General features: G+C 41.7%; 1 pseudogene; it reads left to right on the forward strand.

The window, feature by feature from the left end:
* The first annotated feature begins 835 nt into the window (after positions 1 to 835).
* Positions 836 to 22,065, forward strand: LOC135347559 (116 kDa U5 small nuclear ribonucleoprotein component-like; annotated as a pseudogene).
* Positions 22,066 to 22,313: the final 248 nt, after the last annotated feature.

The raw sequence follows: 22,313 nt of genomic DNA on the forward strand, positions 1-22,313 counted from the left end.
GGACTCTAAATAGGACAGGTCAGTGACTGCATGACTCTTGCAGTTTTTGCATGGTCAAATTAATACTTTATAATTACCAATAAAAAAATAGAAGGCAAGCGTTAAGCGAAGCGAGTCAATGTGTACGTATTTCAATCGAGCGACTTCAAGTAAGTTTATTTGATTCAACCGAGCGACGTGTGATACAAACATGAAGCACATGTAAACAGAAAAATCATGTGTAAGTCGCTAGTGTGCACGTGGGGCCCAATGAATTATGTATGGTCATTCATGCCGGCTTACTAATTACATGCAGTTCCACAAAATATAGAACAAGAAAAAAACCGTAATTCTAGTTTGGCGCTTAGCAATAAAACATAAAGTAATAGTAGCTGTTCCACGAGGCTATAATAGATCAATTGCATGCCAGTTATTCATCTATTTCAGGCTGCGTTGCATTATGTTATAGTTAGAACATGGGCATGAGGTATACGTATCTATAAATTATAGTGTCCCAAAGCTCGAGTCAATCCTCCGCCTATGTTATAGTACTGTATATAGACTGCATGGAATGTTTGTAACTCTGCTTTTATAGGGTGCTTTTAAATCATTATGATGATTTAAAAGCTAAGAGGGAACTCAATTCCGTGTATAGATCTGATGTCCTGAATATCTATACCAGGATCATACAGATTTATGTCAATATGGCTGCAGCTATAGGGTGTGTGGGCGTTTTAAGACAACATCCAACAGTCCTCTATCCTGACTTAGTGATTACCTGCTAACAGCATAACACTAATCAGTATTAAGCAGTCAAAATTATATACTCATCCCCTCCCCCTCACATATGCACAGGCTCAGATATCATATAGTCCGTCCTCTCAAGTTCAACACTCAGTCTGTGATAAAGATCGCCGTGGAGCCAGTGAATCCATCAGAGCTCCCTAAGATGTCAAAAAGGTCAACAAGTCCTACCCTCTCCGGCTCTACTGGTCACTAAGGGTTAGCAAACAACATTTAAGCTGTGCTAAGAACTGCCTCTTTGTGGTAATACACAGCATAGTTCCAATTGTGTTTATTGCCCACAATAGTCAACCACAATTTTTGACCTTTTAGTTCCATTACAGAATAAACTGTGTCTCCTCCTCTCTACATAGTGTGTGTTAGCAATCACTTCCTTTTAGTTTTACTACTGCAATTATAATTATAGTGGTGAAGTTAAGACTATTTTTTCCTGCCCATGTGTGCAAAGATTTCTTGTAGATGGAGGAGTCTGGGGAGCATGTGGTGTTTGGTACGGGAAAGCTCTACCTGGACTGTGTCATGCACGACCTCATGCAGGAAGATGTACTCAGAGATAGCTATAGGTGAGAGTGTTGCTATACGCACAGTGAATAACTAATTCCTGTTCAATTTAATCATCTTGTATATGCACGAACTTGCATTCTGGGAAACTCCTCACCTGCATTGCATGTATGTATATACATTGTGTGTTACCCTCCAATCGTACGCCTGTACTGAACGAGCATACTATATAACAGGTGATGACTAACACGGAGAGATTGTTAAAGCATGCAGTTCAAGAGAGACTGGCTGTTACACTCTGCATCAACAAGGTGAGCAAAAACAAATGAATGAAGTGCAATTGCAAATAAACTGAATAACGTACGACATGACTTGTGCTATTATTAATACAAGAGCGTCTGTTACATTACATATGCTGCCCCTCCCCCTACAGGTTCGGTGGGTTCGTGTACGGAGATCCGTTACGATCGTGTGGGTTATAAAGAATTGCCTGAGCTCGTCATGACTACCCTGACCACCCTGACGTGACCTGACCACCCTAACGTCCTCGAGATATGGAACCTCGTTTTCACACAGTTCAACAGGTGAGCACATTAATATGTTAGAGCACCCTTAGCATGGTCGAGTTCTTAGATTGGTTGAGTTGACCCCTTATCATCCGGACCCATTGCCCCACCCATTGAATGTGTGGTGGTGTAACATGACAAGACAACCATCATTCAACTCAAGATGACATCGTCTGTGGATCCCTGAGGCCCGCTATCAGGTTGAGATCAGTCGAGAGTGCCGGCTGATAACTGGGTGCTCATAGAGGGAGTGGACCATCACCAAGACAGCCACCATCACACAGATCAACGACTCAGAGGATGTGAGTGGGCGTATGGTACTGTGAGACTGCTTAGCCCTTGGTTTGGTGTCTCCTAAGACCTTTGATCTGAGCACGTACAAGTACCATGTCATAGGGCTCTCTCTAAAAGCTACATGCAGCATTGTGTGGAATGTGTACAGAGAGGAAATCGTTTTGCATGTTTGCCCGTGGTGCTTTCATTATATACATGTACGTGTGTATCAGTAATGCATCTGTGCATGGTCACTAAAGGTGGGTATAGCAACAACCAATTTTAAAACAGCTGATTTAATGCAACGGGTGCTCTATTGTTGTGTGCACAGTTTACATTCTAATTGCTACACTGGTGTGGCTTCAACCCACTGGTTAAAGTCTCTTGTTTCCTGCCAATGTGTACAAAATCACTAGTTATTGTGTGGCCTTTATTCGAGGTAGATCTACATATTTGTAGCTAAAGTGATTCCATACCAGGAACAATTATGGAAAAGGGTCACTAGAGTAGAAAGCTAAAATTGTGACTGGTTTGTTGTCTCTTTTTTTTTATTTTTTATAATAATTCAGCATATAGCATAGGGTATACACAATTAGCTATTAGCTAGTGTAAAGTGCATCCTAAACAGAAAATATTTAAACACATTGACAGTAACAATATCTTCTATCTCGGAAGGCTTTACTGATGACTCTGGGTGGGTGTTTAGATAGTATAAAAGATTAGTATAAAAGCTGCTAGCTATTAGTTTCGTAACACTATGCAACAAAGTATTTCTCTTGCAACCAAGATGGAGCATGTCAATCTCTCCATAGAATGCAGTGAAATATCAAGCAACTGTTCTGAGCTGGTGATTGGACTGCAAAAAAACACTACCAAAGTCTACACTTGCACTTTTGATGAAAGATTGTAACAGGCTACTGTTAGCTCACCCATGCAAATGCAAGCTACCCAGCTAACTACAAGAGCTGTTGATTATCGATCTGAGCTAGTCACTGGACTGGAGAACTGTATCAAGTTGGTTCAATGCACTAAAGTCGTTCAACAAGAGACTGACTGCACTACAAGTGGAGCGATGACGCTGGCTAAAAGAGACATTGTGATTCACCGATAACTGTGCAAGAGAATAGTTTCCTCTTTGTATTGTGAAGTACATGTATAAATATATATATCATCTTTCTCTTTGTTTAACTTCTGTTGTATGGAAATGGACTGATTTCTTCTTGTATGTTACTTTTGACTCGTTGAGATTAAAATATACACCACACTTACGTCACCACTAATAGATCTCATTGGGTCAACAGCTGTATATTGAATCCTGGATACCGTACGGGTGGAAAATTTCGAGGGTGTACATTTTCGTGCAATTCAATATTCTGTCTTATTTGGAAAATTTCGCAGGTAGTAAATTTCGTGGAGTTAGGGTGTGGCACTATCTCGCATGCGTATACGAAGCCTTCCACGGGTTTTAATTTTCGTGTTCTGCATCCACCCACGAAAAACACGAAATTAAAAACACCTCGAAATTTTCTACCCGTACGGTAGGAGATGGTCTACAGCAGTTGGAGCAAGATGGTCACAGATTACAAATATTTGCTCAAAAGCAACCGCCCACGCAACGTCAAGCTGCCAGGAAGTGAGTGACATGCAGGGCATACACATATTTCAAGGTGTTTTTCGTTCAAGAAAGTAAGCGAACTGAAAGGAGCCATGCTTGGACTATGTACGAAATAACTAAATATTGCTCAAACACGAATGTTTTGCCCCCCCCCCCCCGAAAATTATCCGCTATACGGAATACGACAGGCTCTTGTGCTACATAATTATATGCATGTACAACATCTCAATAAACTTCACCATAATATAGAGGCACTTTAGCAACTTACGGATTCTCAAGCAGCAATCTCTATAATGCTCATCAACAGTCTTAATTGCTCACACATCTTAGACATAACAACACACTCTTGGATTCGTGTTCCTGGAGTTGCTTAATTGGAAGTACGTATCATGCAGAAATAAAGTATTAAATGGAAGCTTTGTTGGATTCAAGTGCATGCATGTATATAGCTAGCTTTGACTATTGAAACATTCAACTCAAATCAATTTGGTAGTCTTTGGTAATCTCTACGATATAAAATCTAAACTATGTAAGTGGCATAGTGATACTGGTATGTATGCATGCACAATTATAGTATTCATATACAAATGAATAATAGATGAAAAAACCAGAGACTGCACAGACCTTAAATGTACAACTATAATTATCTCGTAACTGAAGGGTTTGGTCTAGGTCTATATAGTCACAGTTATTGGGGGGAACACACGACATTGAAAACCAAATGCCAAAAGCTTGGCTAATCACGAGATATGTGTTGTATACTTCTGCTGTATGTAATACATACTTTATAATTATGACCCCCCTTCCAGTAACAAGTTGTCAATGTGTGGGGGCGTAGTTAGTACCTCCATAGCCTTATGTGAGTACCTGCTCACATCACCATCACATCCCCCACCCACACACGCACAGTCTCTCCGTCAGCTGTTGTCCAGCACCTCCAAGGGTCCCTCATTCAGCCAAGAGTGGAGAAGGCAGAACTTTGAGTCAGTTAAAATAATTATGGTCTAGGTATAATTCTGTTGACATTTAACTTACATAGGCATGAATCTGAATTTTTATGTTCTATCAGTATAATTATGATCCAGTAAGTGCGGCCTGTGATCGAGGCTAGGAAGTAGCTAGGTTTGATATAGAACTTGTACCTCTCCAGGCAACTTTGCATCCAGTCAGTACGGCTTTTGCTTCACACTGCAGTCGTTAGCCAGGATCTACGCTATAGCTGTTACTGTGCTTATATTTCCTGTGTGTAGTGAGTCTATAGCTTTAGTTTGAGTTAAATTGTTGATGCTTGTGGTGAAGGGGTGTGAAAACAATGCAGTGTATACCAATATCACTGTATATACGCGTCCTGACTTGACGACTGATAAAGTTGTTTGTTGTTGAAGGTCGAAAATGGTCAGTTTATTTGTGTATAGACCATTCTTATATTGAGGCAGCATCACCAGTCAATCTCTCCCTCCCCACACATGCAGGGGATTGTTTCTGACCTACCGAGTTTGCCAAGCGACTTTAGGGGGACATTTACTTCAACAACACAAGTAAGTTCTTTAAATACTTGTACAATTGTTGATAACAATAAATACTTGTACACTGTACCCCCTCCCCATCCAGATGTACTGTATATACGTTCACTTGTAAGCCTCCCAGTGTGGATGTGGCCCGCAGCTTTAATTGTCGAGTTCTTGTTGGAGCCATTCCATAACATATTTGCTCGGACTGTGAGATATGTTGACACTACACTACCACAGGTGACTTATCACTGACAATTGTTTTGTGGTTCAGTACAGCTGCACAGGCACAAACACGGCTTGGTGGTTAGGCCTTGTCTAATATGTATTCTGTAAGGGTTAGGCTAGCTCTGGGTTGTGTGGCTAGGCCAGCATATCTGTAAATTATACCAAGAGTATGTGGTGGTTACAGTTATTGGGTTTATTATCAATGGCTGTTGTATTACTTACGGTCTGGCCTATAACCACAACCCAGTGGCAGGATATGACAATCAGTACACAGTACTACACACATGTACACATGACTGTGTGTTGATGTTAAATTGGGTACAGTATTATCATAGTCTATAGCTGCCAACACAGTAATTGCCTTTTCTCTATAATATCGGACTCCCACAACAGTAGCTCTTGATTTCCGTTACTTATGTAAGTATACCCCCTGCCCCTTCCTTGTACATTATACTTACTGATCTTGGAGCTGACGCTGCCTCCCACGGACGCCTACTTCAAGCGCATAAACATATTGTGCCCCAGATCAAACATCCATCTTGTATAGATAATTAAGTCAGACTTTCTCTGTTCTCTAGAGCATCTACTCCGATAAGGAGGAGGGGTCTATCGTCTTATACCTCTCCTAGGAAACTGATGCTTATGGTGAGAGCTAGGCTATACAAACGTTTAGTACTGATGTAACATTTCCTGTGTGTATATTCTCACCTACCGAATTTGCCAAGCGATTTTGGGGGGATATTTACACAAAGTAAGCTAATAAACTACCTCTGTATGCACATTAATACTTTTATCCCCACCCTACAGGCATACGTTCACTCGTAAGCCCCCCAGTGTGGATGCGGCCCGGAGCTTTATCGAGTTCCTGTTGGAGCCACTCTATAAGATATTCGCTCAGACAGTGGGAGATGTGGACACTACACTACCTCAGGTGACTAAAAGGAACTGATTACTGACAAGTAATTTGGGCCTGGTGGTATACTGCAGATATCAAGATTGCAAAATAGCATACAATCTTTATATCTGTGGTTAGGCCTTAAACTTACCCCACAGTGCAACTATGACTGTATTTCTACAATTGTATTTTGAAACCTCTGATACACTCTGAGTGCCCAATTTCCTAAAGTGTAGCTTTTTTAATGGTTATAGATGAACAATTTCAAATCTTCTGATTTTTCACAGGCATGTTTGTTCTGGAGGCTAACTTTGAATGCCCAAGTAATACCTTAAATTCTGCTCTTGGCAAAGTCAGCAATGGAGATAGTTTCCAAAGCACTGGATGCAGTAGCCTCTCCATAGAATGTAGTGAAGCATCAAACAGCTGTTTTGAGCTGGTGATTGGACTACAAAACACTACCAAAGTCTACACTTGCACTGTTGCTCAAGCTACTGTTAGCTCACCTATGCAAATGCAAGCTACCCAGCTAACTACAAGCGTCTGAGCACTTAGTTTGAACTTTTTTGGCCAGGTCGGAATTCCGACCTCACCAATCAGATCAAGGATTTACTAAATTAAAGGAATGACAAGAAGCGTATGCATTAGGACGCATTTATAGCTAGCGCTAGTCAGCCTAACTGTGGCTCCTGTTAGCCATGCAGTCAAGGAGCTATAGTAAGTTGAATTGACTGCACTATTGCTGTGCAACCTTCTTACTTGTTATGCCTCGAGGCGTAGCCGCACGAGGGATACGGTAAAGCTGACTGTGTGTGTGTGTGTCTGTCTGTCTGTGTGTGTGTGTATTCCAGCTATAACTGCTCAACGGTTACAATGCGACGAAAACTAACAGCTTCTATAGGCTTCTAGCCACGTTCTCTTGGATTTTGATTCGTGGATTAGCAAACTAAAGCTTCTTTCTCGAGTTATGGCTAGTTTGACTCACATTGAAGGCTGTTGCAGTCTCTTCAGAATCTTTCATAGCATCATCTGTCCTCACAAACTTTCTATTCAACATATGAGTTAGCCTTGCACTAAAGCGCTAGCTTTTTGTTAGCTACAATACTCAGAAAATATCTGTTAAAACAGCTAGCTAGCAGTAGCCATTTGTGAAATTGATCTCTTTGGACACACCCTTTAATTATTCCTATGGATGTAATGCGCATGCGCGCTCATTCCCCATGTGTGAGAAAATAATATCCAAGATCCAGATCCAGATCCTCCTGGCAGAATCATTTTTGTCTTGAGGGCCTGGTAAACCACAAAACACTACCATATAACAATATAGATAACAATATGCATGTACACAGGTCTTTTCTTCTTAGATATTATATACACTGAACTACAGATCCTGGAAGAATCAATTTTCTTCTTTCTTGAGGTCCTGGTAAGCTACATAATACAATAAATAACAACAATAGATGCATGTAAATAAGTCATTTCTTCTCAGTGACTTTATATAGATAAGCTAACTTTAATATAAAATTCATTATAGAAACTAATAACACTCTAATACTTTAGAGCGAAAGCAAAAACATGGCGAGAGGCATTAGCACAGCGCCAGCTTGAACACTAGTTCTTTTAGCAACGTTCTTGGAGCAAACTAAACAAAAGTTCATAGCTAAGTCAAGCGTTCGCAGTTGACCTTTTACATGCGTTTCAAATAATCTTTTGGTTTTGACACTGACGTAATGTAATGGCAATTAACATTCCATTGTGCAATGACCTCTGGACTAAAGTGCTCAGACGGTCTTTCCCAAAAGAAAGGCGGCTGATTCATGAGACTAGGGGAACAGAGTGTTGGTTTTGAGTTTTTTGAACTTAGAAATAAACTTGGTATATATATATACCTTGTACCTTTACCAAACCCCACACCTTACATGACACATTGACTCCACTTGGTACTGTGTGGACCTTTACCAGAACCCCTACCTTACTGACATCACGTCCCTCCCCCACACACACTCTCTCTCTAGGGCCTGTCAGAGGATGTGTCCATCTCCAAGTTCTTTGATGACCCCATGTTGCTAGAGCTAGCTAGACAGGACGTCATGTTTAACTATCCAATGTAAAACTCACTCTATTGTAGAAAAATTGTTAAGCCGACTTATACAGATTGATGAGGTAAGCAGTTGAAAGGTTTCAGAGTGTAGAACACAGCCAGGGTGGATGGAAAGTGGTTGTTTGATACAATGATGAAAAAATATATATACAACTTACTGTGTGAGTAGTATAGGGATTATGACTTTGTACATGCATCTAGGAATGTACTTCTTAGTTACAGGAGTTGTTTCCTTTTGTACGGGTGGGGTAAACATCCCTTGGTAGTCTAGCAGCGAAGGCACGCTCCTTCCGATAGAGAGGCCATGCACACTGGACCAAGGTGATTAGTAATTGCATGGTCCTAATCAAGTTGGTGAGGTTGTTTAGTTAACGATCTTTACCCACGCCCTCCTTGAAGTGCAGAAGTGAGGATCAGAGCTAGCTGCTGATGGAGGATGAGGAGGACTCTAAAATAATAATCTTTCCCAGTGTACAGTGCTAGTGGTCAGCAGGTGTGTGTGCTGGGTGAGAACTTCAGTGAGTCACATGACACTTGAAGATCAAGAGCCTTCTCTGCTTCATTGCTAGTTACGCCACTGTTTGTGCTTATACTGCTTTGTCTTTATATCTAGCTAAAGCCGTTATAATTATGTCCAGTAGTTTTTGTTGAAGGTCGGGAAGTGTCGGTTTTATTTGTGTAGCCGGGTTACATGTATTTTTACATTGAGACAGCATCAATCTCCTCCTCCCCACACAGTTGGTGGTTTTTCACCTACCGAGTTTGCCAAGCGACTTTGGGGGGACATTATTTACTACAACAACACAAATTAAGTTCTTGAAACTATACGATTCTTGAAACTATACTGTACAAAAAGTACTCCAGTAAGTGTGTAGTAAATACTTTACCCCCCCCCCCCCCCCCGTACAGACATTCACTCGTAAGCCTCCCGGTGGATGCTGCCCGCAGCTTTGTCGAGTTCCTGTTGGAGCCACTATAAAATATTCGCTCATACAATGGGAGATGGGACACTACGCACACTACCACAGGTGACTGATTATACTGATAATAATTATTGTTGTTGTGGACAACCCACATGCATGTACCGGTGTCATAGGCGCGAGTGACTCCCCCAAATAATGACTCCCGGTCACTCTTACCTAGTCACCAGTGACCCCCGGTCACTCATGCCTAGGAATAAATGACTCCCCCGGTCACTGACTCCTAGTCACGAATGACTTCCCCCTGGAAAAAATGACTCCCCCAGACAGCATCAATCTCCCCCTCCCCACACAGGTGGTGGTTTTTCACCTACCGAGTTTGCCAAGCAACTTTGGGGGACATTATTTACTACGACAACACAAAGTAAGCTCTTGAAACTTTACGATTCTTGAAACTATACAGTACAAAAAGTACTCCAGTATATAAGTGTGTATTAGATACTTCCCCCCCCCCCCCCGTACAGACATTCACTCGTAAGCCTCCCAGTACTAGTGGATGCTGCCCGCAGCTTTGTCGAGTTCCTGTTGGAGCCACTCTATAAGATATTCGCTCATACAGTCGGAGATGTGGACACTACGCACACTACCACCGGTGACTGATTATACTGACAATAATTATTGTTGTTGTGGACAACCCACATGCATGTACATGTGTACTGTATGCACTATTTTTGTATGGAATGACTGGTGTGAGTACCGATTAAAGTGCCATGGGGATGTTATTCCACTATTGAGTGACCTGAAATCCGAGGAACTATTTTTGTATCACTCAAGGTTTCCATGGATACTGTATAGGCCTAACCACAACCCTCACAGAAGCTGTATATAACCATAGATTGAAGAGTTAGAGGGATAGGAAACGGAGTGGTGCACGTGATGATTTTACATTGAATCTGCAGTGGAGCCTCGAAAATTATCCGCGTTACGAGGCTATTAAGTACATTTTTGCCGGGTAACTCCCAAAGCTGTGTTTCCTCGAGACATCATCTCTTTCAGCAATTTATAACACGCCTAGTCCATGAGCCTCGTGTAGTACTTGCTAATTACTGACCACACCCAGTAAAAAGAGACTTTCCAATAAAGTTATATGTTCCCAAGGCTGTTTTAGAGCTATTGGAACATGTAACGTGTAAGCATGCTGGTTATGACTACTACAATAGGTATATAGACCTTGAAATATAAGTGACTAAGCACAGTTACTTGTAGTTTATTATGCACTGAGTGTAGAAATAGATATTGTTGTGATGGCCTCGATTAAACCGCAGCGTAGCGCGGATGTTACTCGAGATACCAACCGTTTCCTATCCCTCTAACTCTTCAATCTATGATATAACTGACCAGTGGTTCAGTTACAGCTGCACACACACACACGGTTTGGTGGTTAGTTGTCTAATCTGCACAGAAGCTGTATATGGCTGCACACACACACACATGGACTTGATGGTAGGCTACTTTATGGTTAGTTGTCTAATCTGCATTCTGTGAGGGTTGTGGTTAGGCCTATACAGTATCCATGGAAACCTTGAGTAATGCAACAATAGTGCATACTGCATGTAAGTATTGCCAACACATGCAGTAATTGCCTTTTCTCCATAACTATCTGACTCCTAACATCCATAACTTTATGCCCCCTTTATTGTAGATTTACCGGAGCTGAAGCTGCCTCCCACTGACGCCTACTTCAAGCTCAAACACATAGTGGACGAGGTCAACAGTCTACTGAGCATCTACTCCGATAAAGAGGTGGGGTCTATCGTCTCACTCTCCTAGGCAACGTCTGCTTTGCATCCAGTTCAGTACGGCTTTTGCTTCACACTGCGGTTGTTTGCTAGGATCTACACTGATGCTTATATGGTGAGAGCTAGGCTTTACAAACATTCAGTACTTACAATGTATGTGACATTTCCCGTGTGGTTAATGGTTGTTGGTGATAGATGAGTGGGTGTAATTAAAAACAATGCTAGTGTAAGTCTGTGCTTCAACTGCCAATATATCAATGCTCTTTGCTTGCTAGACTTGAGGGTGCACATACGAAAAAACTGAGTCCCCTAGAATCTGGGGAACTGGTTTATTTTAAACCAGTTGCTTAGTTGTCTAGTAGTGTTTATTGTTTATTGTTCTAAGTTTTAGTTTCATAACATAGTCAGCAGCACCACTTGACGGATACTAAGTAATGCGACACCACAGAATCGTGGTGTGGTGTCGAATTACCTACTGTTTTTTTCAGATAGGAACACACCTTATATATCATGTCTACTTATTCTCATTTGTTGTCAGAGGCAAATACTGTTACTGTACTACTCCCCTCTCAGACATGTTTTATGGACAGCATGCTTGAGCAGACCCATCCTGATATAACCACGAGAGAGGCTAAAGATGTGAGTGAAACACATCCTAAAAGTGGCCTTCTAAAGAACTTGTTTTTCTTTGCTGCAGCTATGGTACACAGACACACTGCTCACAGAACAAGAGGTACAAGTGCATTTGTATTCTCTAAACCTCCAGCGCATGCTAACTGTCTCTAAGGAGTGCTGACCCTTTTTTTAGGCATTATGTAATGTTTTAATGCGCATGCTCACTGTTTCACAGAAGTTATGACAGGTAAAATGCAGAGTTTGTCCCGCTTGAGCCTTGCCATGCCATTGGAACCCCCCTGATAAGAATCCTAGACACGCCACTGAAAAGGCTGCTATTCCGCAAAATTAAATCGGAAAAAACTTTTTTAACGGTCATTCCACCAAAGTTTACTTGCTATACAGTATACTATCGTCTTAGAAATGCACTACAACAAGCCTAGCTTACAGTAATTGCTCATCCAATTCCATGCATACTTCCCACACCAACTGAGCACATAATATTATTTTTTTGATGCATAGTTGATGTGGCTAGTGGATGAAAAATGAAGGAGTTTTCCTTTATTTTTTGATAGGCAGGCAGTGAAGTAATCTACCAACCCCCAATCCCTGTTCACTTTGATCATCTTGTATGTACACAAACACAATTTATTCTGCTTTCTGGAATAATCCAATCATATGGCCTGTCATAGTACTGATACCCCCCCCCCCCCCCCATATCAGGAAACAGGTTCGACCTTCATAAAGTTGTATATCATTGTTAAAAAGTGCTTCTATCTATATTATGCTGTAGAGCTGGTAAGCTCCAACCAGCTAAAGTTAGCATTTTCCATGTGAGCAGAAAATTAATGAATTGCCACTTGCAAAGAAAATATAGTACGTAACATTCACATGACTTGTGTGCGATTTGCCGTAAACACAAAAAAGGATGATCTTCATTTTACGTTTAGCTTGTGGATGCAAATGAAGTTAATTGTCAATGTTTATCTTATTACTCGTATTTCAAGTCCTTCAAGCACCATGACTCCACTGGAGGAGGGGTTAGTTTCTTGCTCGGGAGTGTGTCCATCTTGCACATCAATTAGTGCAGTGTCTTGCAGTGTTGTAGCTGCAGTTTCTTGCACTAATGTGTTTGGATGAGCAATCAATTTACATAGAGGTAGTTTCACTCCAATCACCATTTCTGAATTAGCTGCTACATGTAGCAACACAACATTTTGCACATTTCCATGGTGAGCATTGTCCTGCAGTGAGCTCTCTTGCACTGGTTTAAAAACAGTCTTCTTTGCTGCAACGTTTCTCTTACTATCCATCTCTTGTGTAGTAATTTCTTGTTTGGTGTTACTGTTGGTGCACTCTAGCTAACTACTGAGCTTGTATGTGTTAGCTCTTTATGTTACTTTCTGTGACTTCCAAGAAGTATATGAATGTGTATTTATACAAAACTTGGAATAATCATGTTGTGCATGGCAACAGGAAGTACGGACCATAATTATGTAATAGCTCCGTTTGGAATGCTGCTGGACATTCCTCCACTGTAATGTGTGAATACATGTGCAATGGAATCCCTTTAGCCGTTACCCATACATGTATATACTGTGTAAGAAGTTTGTGCATACTCTGGTAACAGACTGAGTTTCATTTCCTAAACAAAAGGTTGCAACCAGACTCTGGTTGTGGACTTCTGTTTCTAGCCTTTAGGAAACGAAACTGCTGCGTAATGTGTAATAATTATATGCACATGTTAAGTACTCCCTCCCTTGTAGATTGACCGGCTGATCTTGGAGCTGAAGCTGCCTCCCACTGACGCCTACTTTAAGCTCAAACACATAGTGGACGAGGTCAACCGTCTACTGAGCATCTACTCCGATAAGGAGGAGGGGTCTATCGTCTCACCTCTCCTAGGCAACGTCTGCTTTGCATCCAGTCAGTATGGCTTTTGCTTCACACTGGGGTCATTTGCTAGGATCTACACTGATGCTTACGGTGAGAGCTACAGTTACAAACAATACAGTGTAGATCTGTACCATTAGAGCTATCAAAACACCACAAGTGTTCAATTAGGCAATTTCCTCTGGTAGGAAGCTCAGTAATTGCTGGCCCAGTGGTTGCTGGCCCAGTAGTTGCTGGCGGCTCAGTGGCAGCTGGCTCGGTTGTAGCTGGCTCGGTGGTATAGCTGGCTCGGTGGTCACATTAAGTGTCACATTAAATCCCTACATGTACATGTAGGGATTTAGCCAGCTACAGCCATACCACCAAGCTAGCTGCCACCAGGCCAGCTGCCACTGAGCCGCCAGCAACTACTGGGCCAGCAACCACAACAAATAACGTACATTCCTGGTTGCCATGGCCAATAAGTGTTTATATCAAACGTGTTTGGTCTCAAGCAAGTAGAACACACTCATGCACCAATGGACTCTGAGTCTTAGCATTGGTGAATATGAGTGTGTTATACATATTCATTGACGTACTTCCTAATATCCTTGAAACCTGCTACACCACATCAAACAATTGGACTCTGAGTCTTAGCATTTGTTTGATGTGGTGTAGCAGGTTTCAAGGATATTAGGAAGTACGTTAATGTTTGTTGAATACATATTCAACAAACATATAATGTATTCATATACACACACGAATACAAACAATGTCATACGTACAGTACAGGAAATGAAAAGTGTACATGTGCTTGTATTACTGCGTGTGCATTAAATACTCACTTATACACTTATGTAATTTCCCCTGTCTATTGTGTAAGGAATACTGTGTTAAAGAGGCCAATTTCAACAAAATAATTATGTACCGTACAGCGGAATATTAGAGTATTAATGCATTAATGCTCAGTAGGTTCTACGTTACCATTCTGAGCTGTACACATTAATATTGAGTACGAAATATTAAACTTGGTGGTTCATATGAACATTTTCACCGCCGCTATACGGTACATGTACAGTGTATGTGTTGATTTCATTCTTGTGCATTTGTTGCCAATATAGTTTTGTTGAAAGTTGAGAGTGTGTGACCATTCTCACATTGAGACATTCTTGCAGTACATTGAGACAGCATCACCAGTCAATCTCACCCTCCCTCCACACAGGTGGTGGTTTCTCACCTACCGAGTTTGCCAAGCGACTTTGGGGGGACATTTACTTCAACAACACAAAGTAAGTTCTCGAAACTTTGTAAACATTACTCTTGTATGTGTGTGTTAAATACTTGTACCCCCCCCTCTGTACAGACGTACGTTCACTCGGAAGCCCCCTAGTGTGGATGAGGCCCGCAGATTTATCGAGTTCTTATTGGAGCCACTCTATAAGATATTCGCTCAGACAGTGGGAGATGTGGACACTCACTACCACAGGTGAGTGTGAACTAGGAGCGTTATTTATTTCCAGCAGATGTTAATGCCCCAATTAATGCCACACTGTTACAGTATTCAATTTTAACCCCTCTCCCTGTATACTGTGTTGTGTAGGTGCTGGATGAGCTCGGTATTGCCATGACCAAGACTGAGATGAGGCTCAACATTAGACCACTCCTCAGACTCGTCTGTCAGAGATTCTTTGGAGAGCACACCAGTAAGCAGTATAAACTAGTAGAAGTGTTGCTTAGCTACTATATACTTCCTTGCTTAATTTGTAGGTTTATATGCCTTTGCCAGCGGTTATGCTTAAATTTGTGTACTTTGTGGATGTGCCATAAAATGTACAGTTAACATAATTTTTTCTCCCAAACTTTATGCCCCTCACAAAAACATTCTTCCCCTTAGGGTTGCATTCTAGCTCATGGAAATCTTTTTTTTTCTTGTTCTATTAGCTTACTTCCTTGAACTAACAAAAATTGTTCCTCACTTCCCCAGGTTTTGTTGAGGTGTGTGCAGCATATTCCGTCTCCAGTGGCTGCTGCCAAGACCAAGGTCAGACTATAGCCTGAGGGCATTTCACACATGTGATTCATGTTTTGCTCCACCCACCACCAGATAGAGCACACGTACACTGGCCCTGTGGACGATGAGTTAGGGGACTCTATGCTGGCCTGTGATCAGGAGGTGGGTTTGGAAGAGGGGGGGGGGAGGGCATGCACACACTGTACATGTACTTAGAGCATCTAGTTTTGTTGGTAGTACACCAAAAATTGTAATGCCTAAGATGAGCATAATTTTATATATCTTTTCTTGATAATGTTTCGAGAGTTCTCATTGTCTTACTGTTTCATGGTCCTCTGATGGTGCACGTGACCAAACTCTACCTCAACCACGATGCTGCAGTGTTCCAGGCATTAGGGAGAGTGCTCAGTGGAACATGTAAGCACTAAGAATGTTGCTACACCATTGGTTGATGATCTTTACCCACTCCTTCCCAGTGTACAGTGGTCAGCAGGTGCGTGTGCTGGGTGAGAACTACACACTGGAGGATGAGGAGAATTCGAAAATAGGACAGGTCAGTGATTGTGTCTTGGTGAACTTTTTTGAGCAGTTTGTAGTTTTTGTTTGCGGTACCCCTACATGTACATGTACATGTACATTTGTATAATGTAGTCGCCCAGTGGGGCACATTCCAAAGAGACGCCATTAATATTAGTGGCCACATAGGGTTTAAATGTTATACCTTAGCAGGAGCACATCTAAGCAGGAGCACATGACCTTAGTCATTCTTATGGCCATGTCTTGGTTAGCCAGACATGATTATATGTCCAGTGTGATCAAGCATATACAAACTATATGGTATAATTATGGTGAGAATATCCATTGTACTCATAGTGGACATACATGTAGTACCTTGAATACCAAATTCTACCAACACACACACTGTTCCATGTACACCCTCTTTTACTATTTGATTGCTTCCTTGTTCCCTCAGGTTGGTCGTCTGTGGATCTCTGAGGCCCGCTATCAGGTTGAGATCAGTCGAGTGCCGGCTGGTAACTGAGTGCTCATAGAGGGAGTGGACCAGACCATCACCAAGACAGCCACCATCACACAGATCAACGACTCAGAGGACGTGAGTGGGCGTGTGGTACTGTAGCCTTTAGTGTGGTTCCCCTAAGTTGATCTGAGCGTGTATCATGTGATAGGGTTCTCGAAGAGCTATGGAATGTAGGAAATTACAGACCTAGTTGCAGTCAGACATTGATACATTGAAGTTTACAGTTTGTGAAACCTGTTTCAGTGAAGTTTGGGGTCATAATAATTATGGATTTGGTGTTAACTATTTAAGCCCAAGCAAAGTCATTCCCAGTAGGGACATTTTACAACCCAAAGGTGTCCTCAATCCCACACAGTAACTACAATTTTTTTCACAATGAAGTGGCCAGGCTGATATTAATTTTGCTATGCATATCCCCCATATGGATTATACTGCACAATGAAGCAGCCAGTGGCCCTGGGATTTCCCCCTGTTGCTCATATGATACAGCTGAAGTGGTCTATCCTGTGACTAATGGACAAGCACTTGTAGGCCTTGCATTTTACCACAGATCGTATTGTACCCCCCCACACAGTACGGTCATTCTTCTGGTTGTTAAACTTCCCTTTAACCAAAAGCATACATTCGTTCATAGAGAGTGACCATAGAGAGTGACCATACAATGTACATGGACTTTTAATTAAGTATTCTACATTTTGTACATGTATTAAACTCTTCCCTCCCCAGTGGTGAAGTTGTTTCCTGTCTATGTACCGTATAGCGGGTAATTGTGATAGAACACGGTAGAAAACAATTCCGTTTTCCTGCGCACTGCATTCGTTCCGGTAAACCACGCCTACGTATTCATGAGGAAATTTTTTGTGGAGGTCAGCTTGCCCACAAAAATACAAAAATATTTTACCTCACGATTTGACGAAAATTACCCGCTATATAATACGATATGCAACTCTCCCATGTCTTGTAGGTGGAGGAGTCTGGGGAGCACATGGTGTTTGGTACGGGAGAGCTCTACCTGGACTGTGTCATGCATGACCTCAGGAAGATGTACTCAGAGATAGGTGAGATTGTTGCTAGGTACAGTGTGTAGTTAAGATGCCTGTATCGTGGCTCTTACGTAGGTCAACTGACTATAATTACATGTGATTGTTTTGAATGCCCCTCACCCTGCAGACATTAAGGTGGCTGACCCGGTGGTGGCCTTCTGTGAGACAGTGGTAGACATCCTCTCTAAAGTGCTTTGCTGAGACACCCAACAAGAAGTGAGTGGTATATCTTGACACATGCCGCCTGCACATCAAAGGGAGTTTTAGGGGATTTTCTACAGCTGATTAGTGAATATGATTAGTGTGATAATTTGGTCTGCTTATTGATTAGTGTGATAATTTGGTCTGCTTATTGATTAGTGTGATAATTTGGTCTGCTTATTGATTAGTGTGATAATTTGGTTAAAGTATGTTATGTGTGGGGGTTGCTGTGATTTTATGTATATACACACCAAAACTTCGATTTATTAACATTATTTAGCTATGCAACAAGCTAGTCTCAAGTATTTCTTCTTCAACCAAGACCAAGCATTAATGGAGTATAGTTTGCAAAGCACTAGAGATGTCAGTCTCTCCATAGAATGCAGTGAAGCATCAAGAAGCTGTTCTGAGCTGGTGATTGGACTGCAAAACACTACCAAAGTCTGCACTTGCACTGTTGCTAAAGCTACTGTTAGCTCACCCATGCAAATGCAAGCTACCCAGCTGATCACAAGAGCTGTTGATTATCGATCTGAACTTATCACTGGACTGGAGAACTGTAACAAGTTGGTGAAAGTTGTGCAGCAAGAGACTGACTGCACTGCAAGTGGAGCAATGACACTGGCTAAGAGAGACATTCCAATTCACCAATAACTGTGCAACTACTATTAATTTTTTGTTTTTCCTTTGAACCTCTTTAAATAGTATTTTTTCATCATCTGTAGACGTCTTGCTTCTTGCTGTTTTGTTGACTGTTTTAATGTTGTTATTGCTATTACTGACTTCTGATTAATAGTGTGCAGTGATACCTATTTTCGGTGCACGCAATGACACTGCCCCCTTGAGCGTACAGCGCTGCTTCATTCAAATTTTTCATCATTTTTACTACCCCCTTCCCAGAAACAAATTGACAATGATATCGGAGCCTCTGGAAAAGGGACTGGCCGAAGACATCGAGGGGGAGGTGGTACAGATAGCCTGGAGCAAGAAGAAGATTGGAGAGTTCTTCCAGAGCAAATACGACTGGGACTTGTTGGCAGCTCGCTCTATCTGGGCGTTTGGACCGGAGGCTACCGGACCCAACATTCTGGTGGATGACACTCTGCCTTCTGAGGTGAGGTGCTTTCATGAGTCTCTGATGGAACAGTTTTCCTTTCAACAACCCAAATGCTAATGATATTAATATTATTTTTCATTCACAGGGAATTTCGATCCCTACTAAATAATTTAGTAGGGATCGAAATTTCCTGCGAATGAAAAATAATATCATTAGGGAATACAGTACAAACCTAATTAGGGAATTACCCTTTTTGAGTGCAAAAAAGTACAGAAGTAAAGTGCATGTACTATTCACCACAAGTGTGGTTGCTTTCACTAATGTTAGCGCGAATATCATTAACTTTGTTCCTGTGTGAATGCAGGCCGTATTTTAATCGGCCTGGATTCAAGCCTATAGTAGCTGACCACCCACATTTTGTATGCTGGTGCAGGTTGACAAGAGTCTTCTTGGTTCTGTGCGTGAGTCCATCATCCAGGGGTTCCAGTGGGGCACCAGGGAGGGGCCACTCTGTGACGAACGTGAGTTATACTTAACCCTTGGTTTGCAATAGTTAGTAATCTAACACTTGTTGATGTTTACAGTGGAAGTAATAAATTATGTGAACTTGAGGGATATACGAATAATTATATGTACATTCGATAATTGTTGGAGCACATGGTTATCAGACACCTTCTCCCCCCCCCCCCACACACACACACGTACAGCTATCCGTAATGTCAAGTTCAAGATCCTCGATGCTGTGATCGCTGGTGAGCCCATCCACAGAGGGGGTGGTCAGATCATACCCACTGCTAGAAGGGTCGCTTACTCAGCATTCCTCATGGTATGTACATACTTATGTTTTGGCTGTCAAGCCTGTAATTCACCCCCACAGTTGTTGTGCTTTGCTTTAATGGCTCAATTGTTGAAGTGATTAATGAGTCATAATCTTAATTGCATGCATGTACATGTACACTGTATATGGATTTTAGCTTGACTTCTATCCATTTACTACCATAATTATAGCGGGTATATTTCGAGGGTATGAATGGTCGTAGTTTTCGTGCATTAGGCATGAATCGCGAACATTTATAACCACGAATTTAATATTGTATGCATGCATGCTGCATTAAGGCGCTATTCCATGAAAATTAAATCCATGAAACCTTTCTATAGGCATTTTTGCTTACCCTCAAAATATACCCACTATTATCATACGATATACCTACACTAACACACACACACACTATAGGCTACTCCTCGCTTGATGGAGCCCTACTATTTTGTGGAGGTGCAAGCTCCAGCCGATTGTGTGTCCTCTGTCTACACTGTGTTGGCACGGCGACGAGGTCATGTGACCCAGGACGCACCCATCCCAGGCTCTCCTCTCTACACAATCAAAGCGTTCATTCCGGCCATTGATTCGTTTGGCTTTGAGACTGACTTACGTACACACACACAGGGACAGGCTTTCTGTCTCTCTGTGTTCCATCACTGGCAGGTGGGTTGCATATGGAATATGGAGGGAGGGGGAAGCATTTGTAATGAAGTACCTCTGTGCATTGGAAACTATTATGGGACCAATATGTGACCAGTTCAGTTTCAATTTAGTATTTCAGGTCCGTGTGTTCTTACAAGTACAGAGATCCAATATGTGAATGTGGGTGGTTAAGAAGACGGTAATCTGGGCCTTAGGATGTATGCTTAGGGTGTTATGTAAACTCTATTTTGGGGAGTTTGTTTGCCCACTTGTTGACATGTGTTTATTTTCCTAGGCCCTTCATGATCAATTGTTATAAAATATTCATATGTTACTGGACGTGATGTACGTATGTATAATAATTCGTACAAACAGACAATCTTGCAATAATTCTATACTTTAGTGTTTCCCACCCCTGTAGATTGTCCCCGGAGACCAACTTGACAAGAGCATAGTGATTCGTCCCCTGGAGCCACAGCCCGCCCCGCACCTCGCCAGGGAGTTCATGATCAAAACAAGGAGGAGAAAGGTGTGTGGACTTTAACAACCTCTTTATCTAAGTGTGCATGGGAATAGTAAACCAACTACGTACCAGCAGATGTGCATTGTCGGAAATCCCTTTATTTCCAAATTTTACTGACTTTACATGTATGTTTTAATAATAATTTATTATGTAACGTGCCACATTATGTATGTGAATGTGTATGTATGTGTGTGTGTGAATGTGTATGTATGCTACTAACCTCTACGTATACACGTTCTTGTATGGGGGTTATCACTAGGGGAACAGATAGTCTCATGAATCAGCCGCTCCCTAGAGCGTCTGAGCACTTTAGTTTGAACTTTTTCGGAATTCCGACCTGACCAATCAGATCAAGGATTTACTAAATTAAAGGAATGACAAGAAGCGTATGCAGTAGGACGCATTAATTTTATAGCAGCGCTAGTCAGCCTAACTGTGGCTACTGTTAGCCATGCAGTCAAGGAGCTATAGTAAGTTGAATTGACTGCACTATTGCTGTGCAACCTTCTTACTTGTTCTTTTAGCAACGTTCTTGGAGCAAACTAAACAAAAGTTCATAGCTAAGTCAAGCGTTCGCGGTTGACCTTTTACATGCTTTTCAAATAATCTTTTGGTTTTGACACTGACGTAATCTAACATTCCATTGTGCAATGACCTCTGGACTAAAGTGCTCAGACAGTCTTTCCCAAAAGAAAGGCGGCTGATTCATGAGACTAGGGGAACAGAGTGTTGGTTTTGAGTTTTTTGAACTTAGAAATAAATACTTGGTATATGTATACCTTGTACCTTTACCAAACCCCACACCTTACATGACACATTGACTTTACTTGGTACTGTGTGGACCTTTACCAGAACCCCTACCCACTGACTCCACCCCCCCCCCCACACACACACTCTCTCTCTAGGGCCTGTCAGAGGATGTGTCCATCTCCAAGTTCTTTGATGACCCCATGTTGCTAGAGCTAGCTAGACAGGACGTCATGTTTAACTATCCAATGTAAAACTCACTTTATTGTAGAAAAATTGTTAAGCCGACTTATACAGATTGATGAGGTAAGCAGTTGAAAGGTTTCAGAGTGTAGAACAGCCAGGGTGGAAACTGGTTGTTTGATACAATGATAAAAAAAAAAAATATACAACTTACTGTGTGGGTAGTATAGGGATTATGACTTTGTACATGCATCTAGGAATGTACTTCTTAGTTACAGGAGTTGTTTCCTTTTGTACGGGTGGGGTAAACATCCCTTGGTAGCAGCGAAGGCACACCCCTTCCGATAGAGAGGCCGTGCACACTGGACCAA

Source organism: Halichondria panicea, chromosome 14, assembly GCF_963675165.1.
Source record: "Halichondria panicea chromosome 14, odHalPani1.1, whole genome shotgun sequence".
NCBI classification, from domain to species: Eukaryota; Metazoa; Porifera; class Demospongiae; order Suberitida; family Halichondriidae; genus Halichondria; species Halichondria panicea.